General features: G+C 42.1%; 1 pseudogene; it reads right to left on the bottom strand.

The window, feature by feature from the left end:
* Window positions 1-1,193: 1,193 nt before the first annotated feature.
* Window positions 1,194-4,060, bottom strand: LOC120290735 (annotated as a pseudogene).
* Window positions 4,061-9,727: the final 5,667 nt, after the last annotated feature.

Here is a 9,727-nt window from a genome sequence, read left to right as displayed (position 1 = left end):
TAAAATGTTTTCTAATGAGTCATTTTTCAAAAAATAACAATATTTTCCGATGTTTGATTGAGACCTTAAAATGAAGTGAAAAATATTTTCCGTTGTTTGATCGTAAAAATCAATTGAGACTTTCTATAAGCCGGGGAACTTGGCATGGGCATTGGGGTCTGAAGCCTAGATCCCCCGACTCCTAGGCATGAGCATAGGCATTGGTCTAGGGCCCACCAAAACTGTGCTCGAGAACTCAATGCCCATGCCCAGCTCCCTATTGCCCCGGTGTAGTTCCACAAAGGTCAAGCCCATGTGCTTGGTTCCTGGACCTAGATCCATCAAGGCCAAGAGCACTTGAGTTTGAGTCAGCCAAGCCCAAGCCCTGAACCCAGCACTCGGGGCCCGGCCCCCTGCCAACCATCCCCGCCTTCTCTAATCTCATGCGCCAAATTATGATGGCTTGGTTTTACCTTCATGTTCTTTGCAGTGCCCTTGTGTCACTTTAATCGAGCTAACCGAGCTTCTCTTGAGACAGAAGCAAAAGAGGCTTTTATCTTCCTTAAAATTGCATCAAAGTTGATCTTGATACAGTTGAGATCGGATTTGTTTGCCTGTCATGATCTATGCGTGCCACAATTTGGGCTCATCAAAATCTGTAACCAGTCGTCCCGTGGCATAGTGCCATCTTGAGGATGTTATTAAGGCCACCTTATGAGGAATTGCCATTAAGAACTCGTACTAATGTTGTTCAATACGAGTAGATTTTTATACCTGAATCTCCGCTTGCTTACAAATGAACTCATGAACAAACTGGAGTTGGTTGAGTCGGCTGGTAAACCAGCCGAAAGCAGAGATAGTACACGCCACGGGTCCTTGAGCCGAGGGCTATCGCCCCGACCGTGACACGAGTGCTCTCCAGTCCATGACATTATGCACCATTGATCCATAGATAACATTATAAACTTCATGAAATACTCCAAAATACAGAACAATGTCCAGCGCGACACAGAATTTCAATGTTTAACACTGGAAGTCCCACATCTTAATCATTATTAGATTCAACAAGTACAGAAAATCTATTCAAGACATATGAGATTTACAATACTCATTTGAAAAAGAACTTGCATCACTCTGCTGCACGTTTTAGATTCAATACACTGCAAAGAAGACAAATTGCAACACTTCAAGCTGCAAAACAAGCGGTGGAGTATAGTATGCCCATCATAGCATAAGTAGATTAAAGTTCATAGCTTGAAGCTCAGCTCTCATTTAGGAATGATGGTGGTGCAGCTACTAAAAGCGAATGGACATGGAGGGACCGGCACTTCCACTGTTCCGTCCAGCATCTGAGTCACCTTCTTCATAGTTGGCCTCAATGACGGGTCCTCTTGCACGCACCAAAACGCAACCATCGCCAAATTCGTCAGCTTCTCCCTCTCACTCAAAGCTTCGATGTCGCCTTCCACGAGAGCATCCAATTTTCCATCCATAAAGCAATCGTAAGCCCAATCAGTCAAGAGCTCTCTCTCTCTTTCTCCACCCATTTCACCCCCCAAACAACTCCTACAACATATTATCTCCAGAAGCAACACCCCATAGCTATAAACATCTACTTTCGCAGTGATTGGTAAGCTCCTGAACCATTCAGGAGCGACATACCCTCTTGTTCCTCTGATGTTTGTGAGAGTATAGCTCTGGTCCATCTTCAGGAGCTTGGCCAATCCGAAATCGGAGATCCTCGCGTTGTAGTACTCATCGAGGAGGATGTTCCGTGGCTTGATGTCGCAGTGGACGATCTGCATGGTGCACTCTTCATGCAAGTAGAGCAGTCCTCTGGCAATTGCTGAAGCGATTTGGCATCTTTGGTTCCAACAGGGTCTGGATTCACCTGTAAAGAAGGCTCCACAGCGTGCCGTTGCTCAAGAACTCATAAACCAGCAACCTCTCTTGCCCTTCATCGCAGAAGCCGAGTAACCTGACCAGATTCTTGTGATGGGTCTGACCGATCACATTCACTTCGGTTCTGAATTCCTTCTCCTTGTCCTGAAATACGTTAGTCAGCTTCTTCACAGCAACTGCTACATCACTAGGAATAAACCCTTTATAAACAATCCCGAAGGCTCCCCTCCCTAGCTCTTCCTTGAAGCCATCCGTGGCTTTGAAGAGCTCCTGGTAAGTGAAACACCGCAAATTCGTCTCCACTAGATTTTCTCTCTAGGGTTTATTTTCTCAGGCTTCTTGCGGTAGATGACGCAAAAACCCAGAGTGCTCGCACCAATGAAGAGGATGTTGACAAAAACAGAAGTTCCCAAGAGCAATGATCCTGCCAAAATCCAAGTCCTGGGATTTTTTTCTTTCGCCTTCAGCCCTGGGATTGGGAATTTGGAATCGTTCGTGGGAGTTAGAGGAGGTCGCTTTTAGGGACTTTGATCATGGCCTTCCAGTTAAACTTGGGCTCGAATATCCCATTGGAGAGCGGGAGGCCCTTCTTCTTGCAAATCATGCCGTCTACGTGAACAGCTACCGCACACATGCAGTCGTGCAAGCACGAGTTCCTGCATTCATCCTCAGAGAAAGGCCCCAACTGCGCATAATTGTACGGTGGAAAACCTGTATTCTTAAGCTCCACGATAGTATAGATGTCCTCGGCCGAACCGTGGTTCTGCTTCTCCTCATCTTCCGAACAAGAACTCAAAGTGAAGTTCGGTACGCAACCACCATGCTCATCACTGGGATCGAGCAAGGTGTATCGGTCGGGGCATCCACAGTTCGGCCTGTTATGTTCTCCTAGAGTGCAAATGCTATTGTACCCACAAACTCCAATGCCGCCTTGAGAAACGACGGCGGAGCATATGTTTTCGGGTTGGGTCCAGAGGATGCTCCAGCTTCCGTCGGTACTTGAGTTCCTGGGGTGGTAATACTGGGTCAAAACCCCATCGAAGTCCAACGTCACTCGGAGATAAAAATCCGACGCCAAAGGCACCTTCTCCTGTGAGAGGTAAACTTCCCCGCCATTTTCCTTCGAAACAAACAGAGATCCCGAGTCGCTAAACACAAGTTCTTTCCCCGGCGAGGCCGATCCGTTTGAATCGCCGGCAGGTTGGGTGATGGAGTACGCATCGTTAGCATAATTGGAAAGCAGGTTTATCGTGTTGAGCACGAGGTCTCCGCTGTCGAGCATCCGAAGCTGGAATTTCCCTCTGGAGAAGATTTCCTCTGATCGACGAGAGAAAAGGAGTTTATTCTTCCCCAGCGTCTGCGAAGGGAGCAACGTATCGCGGGGGTCTTTGAAGCTCTCCCATAGTTTCTCCGATTTCGAATCAAAAATCACAAAATTGCCCGTGTCATTGAAAATGGCGCGGGAGACATCACCGAGAATGTTCTCCGATTTCCACAATTCCTCGCCTTGAGGATCGGTGAGGACGAGCCCCAGGTTGGAAGTGAGCGCTAGTTTCGAATTTTCAGGTGCAGGACGATCTCCATTCGCAAACCAGACGACTGTTTCCGAAGGTATCTTGTTGTACCAAATGGAAAGCAAGAAGAGTCGCTCGTCCTTGGCGTTGTTACCGTTGGACAATGATCGAAAGCCGAAAGCGAACTCTCTGGAAGGAGAAAGCCATGAAGACATTGAAGAGTTGCCATTTGCGGCAGTGAAAGAAGATCCAACAGTTATGTTAGTTTGAGCTACACAAAGAACGGGGAATAGGAAGAGCCAAAGATGGAGCATATGATGAATCGAAACAGGAGACGGTGATGGAGGATTCATTTGGTTATCGAACGTGAAAAATTATCCAATTCGAGAATGGATTTGAACTTGGCCAGAAAAGAGGAAGAAGGTTGTGGCAAATGGAGTTTGAGATCAGCCGAGAAACGTGATGGGATATCGATAACTCATGCAGCCACCTACTGTCCTGCATTATCATCTTTTTCTAGTCAAGAGAGCATAGACCGACTTGAGCTATTGGCTGACAACCAGAGGGAAGACTCGTGAGGATTACTGTATGGAATTTAAGCACAGATGTCCTGATTAAGGTTGCAAACCTTGTCTCATGCACACGTCCCTGGCCAAGATGAACATGGTCCTTGATCAATGTACTAATTCCATACCAAATGCCGTGGTTTCTTCGTCATTTTGAATCATAGACTGATATTTTTCTTTTTGTGACTGTTGGTTGTCTGAATTTCTTAGAGCGCCCGACTAACTCCAACCAACAACGGCGACATTCCATCACCCCTAAATCTGATGATTACAGGGGCAAGCAACTCCCTGGCTACCCCAAGAATCATAGGGCAGTGGTGTGTTGAGTAATAATTGTGCAGAATTCCATGACATGCGCACAAACTAAGATACTGGAGGTAGAAAGAATGATGTACATTAAAACTATAAATTACAGATATTTTTCCTCATGACAAGTTCTGAAATAAGAATTCATGCAACTTCAAGGAGACTCGACCTCATTCAGCTTCTCATTTTTAGGAGAATTTTAACGTGCCAAACAGAAATCCAAGAGTTTAATGTGATGGAAAATGGATCAGTCGCCGAAAACTACACGGCCTAGATCTGTGCATGGATGGAAGTGGTCAGAAGGAGAGGAGGGAAAGCAGTCAAAACAAAAAAGTTGTCATTTGTAATATGTGGTCTTTGACTTAGTCAAAAAGCTGTGGTACCGAAAGAGGGAAAAAGTGGACATTCAGCTCATCTATGAAATGAAAAGTGGGGACGCAAGAACGGGGTGGGGAAAGAAAGAAGAAGAAAAGAAAGAACAAGGAAACGTTATCGGAACCAAGTCAGATTTTTTTTCTCTATGCAATGACCGGTAAGGATTTAAGTCATTTTATTCATGGAGTATTATTCAGAATTGGGGTATAAATTCAAAATTAAGTGGAATTTAAATTATGGTGTCCATTTTTGGAGTTGTATGGAAATCATAAATTAGGCTATTAATACCTAATTTTTATGACCCGATCATTCATTTATTACATAGAAAATTAGAGATTAATCTTTTAAAACTTAAAGGTAATATTAAATTGAATTTGCATATAGATATTAGGAGCATTTGCATTAATAGTTACACATGCACTGAACCAGTGGAGAGTGGACTCAAATAAAAAGTTTTGAGTTTAATTGGAGATTACGCCCATGAACTAAAAGAATTCAGCCAAGCCTGTTCATTATTGGGGCTGAAATTTTTGCGCATTGGCACCACACTTGGGAAGATTACGTTAACCTGTCGAATTTGGAAAGATTTTAGGAATATATACATGGAGCTTCACATTGAGGATTCGATCGAGCTGGTGGATATAAATTGACAGACCAAGAAAAAAAAAAAAAAATTGGCAGGTTTCGAGGAGGAAAGCGGAACCGGTCAATGCGGGGACCATCTTTAGGCGTCCATGGGCATGGACGAAATCAAGCCAAATATATTCGTATATTGAGAAGAAGGGAAGAGAGATATGCACATCGGTTCTTTCCACGAGCGGGCACCTTGCTGATCGAACCAAGAGGAGAGAGAGGCCAGGCCACGATATTTGAGAGAATCGATCTGTTTGCAGGTTTTCCAGCAACATCTAGCCGTTGCATCCTAGAATGCCGCCATCATTCCTGATGTGCGCTGCTCCTTCTTGGTGTTGCCCCACCGTTGATTTGCCGCCGCTCCTTCAATTGAGACCCTAAGTTTTGGGCATCAGTATGTAACACGGGGCTAAGAATATGATCATGGACTTTAGCAAGTCAAAGCTTGGGAATCGACGTGGAGACCGAAGGGAGCAGATTTGATCCTTTGGCCCAAGTGAAACTGAAGCGGAGCATCTGGACAAATCCGGTGAGCACCCAAGAACGCCCACACCTTGGTACACGGTCAAGACAGTGAGGGACATCAGGGAAAAAAAGACAGCCCACACAACTCGACAGAATGTTCCTTAATCTCTCCGGTGCACAGGGAGTCCAAGCGGTAAGGTTCAACTCAGCTCTTCCTGACGTGCCCGAGACTGCCAGCAAGCCAGCTTTTGCTTTTGTTTCGATTTTCATTATTGTAGGTCCACCGAGAGCCGTCACCTTCAAGCCCCAAACCGTGCTGAGAAGCCACGCGAGCACCACCACCCCACGGCCGTGAGTCACATCACGTCAAGGTCACCGTCATCCCGCCGAGCATCACCGTGATCCACCACCGCGATCTCCATATCCATCGTCCAAATTCAAATTCGGAAAGTCAATATTTGAGGTAGGCAATCATCTCTTGCGATTTCAATTTGAATATTTCATTATCTAATTTGATTGATTTTCGTTATCGTCATATCCAAAAGATTGTTCGTGTATCCCATGAACAAGGATAATTTCCTAATTTCACAACGTGCAATGATCAACATCGAAGTTTATCTGTTTCCAAATTTGGATGGATATGGATGATATTTTGGGTTGTAGATGTTACATGTTGCTTGATTTTATTTGATTTTATGTCTATTCTTATCTAAAATGAAAATCACAAAAAGATGTAGAATTTAATTGGTGACATTGCATATCAAGATGAGATTGCATGTTTAATTTGATTCTATATAATTTTTTTAAATAAATTTACATAGATCTTTCAAGATATATTGCATTCTAGGTTAGAGATCACCCAATTAAGATTACATTCCAGTTTAAATTAGGATTTGGTCTAGTTTAATCCTTGAATTTAATTGGATAATATCTAGAACTAGGTAATTTAATTTGGTTATTTTCTAATTTCGAATTTTCAAGAAAACAAAAAATATCATGCGTGTCACTTAGAATTATTTCACCTATTGTTTAGAAATTGCATGTTTAGGAATCATTTAAATTAAAGGGCGTTACATGTTAGAATAGTTACATAAATTTTTGCCCGTCTTTAAATTAGGTTATTTAATAAATGTCGCGTGACATATAGTTTGCATGCTAGGTTACATGTTGCATATCATTTCAGTTAGGCATCTTTATACGTCATTGCATTGCCGCACATAGATTAGACTTCATCCAAAAAATATATGAATGATTGCGTGTTAATTAAAAAAATTATATTTAAGATTGTTAATGTCATTACAAATGTTTTCCTTGCTTCAAGGTAAGTTTTTCATCGTTATTTTTGCAATCTACTTTTTGTTTTAAGACTTTGTTTTATTGAGTGTTCAATAATGATTGTCACACTTACGTGATCATCTCATATTAGAAGTAACTTAAAATCAATCCAAATTACCTATAAAACATTTTTTGAAATAAAAGATAAAATGTACTGAAGGGCATTAGAGAAATCTAGTATAATCAAGTCCCATTCCACGTTGAACCTAAGTCGTGAATCGATGCGAGCTTGGGAGATGCCAAGCTAAGTTTAATTTTTAGTAATCTATTAGCCAAATTCTAAATGATGAATCGAGGTTGGGTCATGGCAAGGGCATTGAAGAATTGTAAGAATTGTAAGATTTGATGAGACTCAGTTTGAAGTATAGTTTTAGATGAAGCTACGCATTGCAAATAACTTTGAATATCTTCTTTGAGCGAGCCACTTGTTGACGCATAGATGTCAATTTGCTAGCAATTAAGTTTAATTTAGCCGACTTGTAGTTGATGTAGCTTTTTTTAACATTATTTCTCGCTTATTAATAAGATTGCGTGTTCCACAGATCGAGTAACTTCCGTAATTTGGTTTTAAGCTTTCCCAGGTAAGTATCGTCATCTCTTTTTCGAGTTTGTAGACTCATATTTCGGAAACGATATGGATTAGATATATTTCGAGTTTGTTATACCAAATGGAGAGCAAGAAGACCTCGCCACGGTTGTTGTGATTGGCAGGTAATGGACAAAGTCGAATGCAAAGTCCCCCGAATGCGAAAGCCACCAAGAGTTGTCCTCTTTCGCAATTAGAGAAGATCCGACGGTTATGTCGCCATCCGCCTGTGCTGGGGAAGGAATTAAGGAGGCGAAAGAGAAAGAAACAGAGCACTGAAACAGGGGACATTTTTACAACGGATGGAGCAACTAGGGACTCGTAAGCTGAACGAAAATGTTTTGCTCAAGAATGGAGTTGCCCGTCGCCTGCGACGACAAATGCAGGTTGTCGTTGAGTTTAAAGGAGTGGAGCCTTTCATGATCGTCTTAGTCAAAAGGAGTGTGGGACAAGCCTTGGACTATACTATCGTGGGGCTGGAAGTTCCTTTGATTCCCTTCATGACCGTGGATTAGGGTCCCAATACGTCGGTTGGTTGAAAGGGCATCCCGGGCTTTTCGTGCTGCCGAGCTTTTGCATCACAGCTGGTGAAGTTTGAGCGATGACTTGATTGACTGGCTGTTTGATAGAAGATAGATTCCAATTGAAAGTATGAATTGCAGAAAATTTTCCTGGGAACAAGTCCTATGATCAGGAATTCATGCAACTTGGAAAAGTCTTTAGAAGAAGACGCTTCGGATGGGTTATTTGGCTAAATTCACGCCCTTCAAGACGAGCAGAGAAATATCAATTCGGCCTGTCATCTTTTAGCGGAAGTCTAACATGGCTAAGGGAAATTCAATAGCTTAATGCAATGGAAAATCAATCAATTGCCGAAAACTGCATGGCCTGCGTGTGTTTTTGTGCTTGGATGGGAAGTAATTGGGAGGAAAGAAGAAGGCAAAGCAGTCAACACAGACATGTCAGCTGTTTCTGCTCGGCAGTTTCATTAACGGAGGGAGATGTTCCTCACATCCATGTCAATGTTTCAATTTAAGTAAATGAAGAAGTATTGAAAGTCTTTAAACTTGTAACGAAATTGCAATTGAATCCTAAAACTTTCAAAAACTACAATTAAGTCTTAAAACTAGTCACGAAATGCAAATGGGTCCTAAAACCTACAAAAAATATAATTAAGTCTTAAAAGTTGTTAAATTAATCCGATTAAGTCCTTCCATTGATTGTGCTTTTTGAAAGTTTGAAGACTTGATTGTGCTTTCATGATAAGTTTTAAGACTTTATTGAACTTTTTGAAAGTTTTAAGATTCATTTATACTTTTGTAATAAGTTTTAAAACTTTCAATGCATTTATCCCGAATCAAAATGTACAACTATGAAAGCTAGGACATATTCACTTTGATGGGTAGAAAGCACCTCTTCGAGGCAGCGAATTCAGGATTTAAGTCAGGAGGAGTGAGATGAAATATAGTGTCCTCAACAAGTTCCACCGGCTAACTTACTTTTTATATCTAGGGTCCAAGAACAGCAGAGCATCTTAATTGCAGATTGTATTCAGCAAATGCATTCATCAGCATAGCGCCTTTCAATTATTCAATGATCGTAGACACTGCCTGAAACGGTCTAACCTATGACAATGGCAATTTGCAACTGTATTCATTTATCATCGTCCATGGACAACTGTGCCTAGAACTCCATTCATTTCACCTCCCTGAGGCTGCAAGTGCCTTTATTTACAATCTCAAAAGGGTTGGTTGAGAACGCATGTGAGGGTCAAAAGAGAATTATACCCGCTGATCTGAGTTCTTAATCTCACGAAGGCACATGCAGAAGCAGAGATTTGAAGGAAGAATTTGCACTGACAAAGCCCTTGGGGCATTTCATTAACTTGCAGTTTGTATCGAGAGAACATGAAATTGGGAGAACAATTGTGAAGCAATTTCTTCACTGCCTGCCTAGGATAAACTCCAGGCAATCTGTGTATAGAATTCTCCGTAATTCCCGCTAAATTATCAAGTTTCAGACTACAGAAGAATTTTAAGAATCAGAGACTTCGGAGTAGAAAGAAT

The sequence above is a fragment of the Eucalyptus grandis genome, chromosome 2 (genome assembly GCF_016545825.1).
Source record: "Eucalyptus grandis isolate ANBG69807.140 chromosome 2, ASM1654582v1, whole genome shotgun sequence".
NCBI classification, from domain to species: Eukaryota; Viridiplantae; Streptophyta; class Magnoliopsida; order Myrtales; family Myrtaceae; genus Eucalyptus; species Eucalyptus grandis.
The sequence above is the reverse complement of the archived record's forward strand: the minus strand, read 5'-3'. Positions and strand labels throughout refer to the sequence as shown.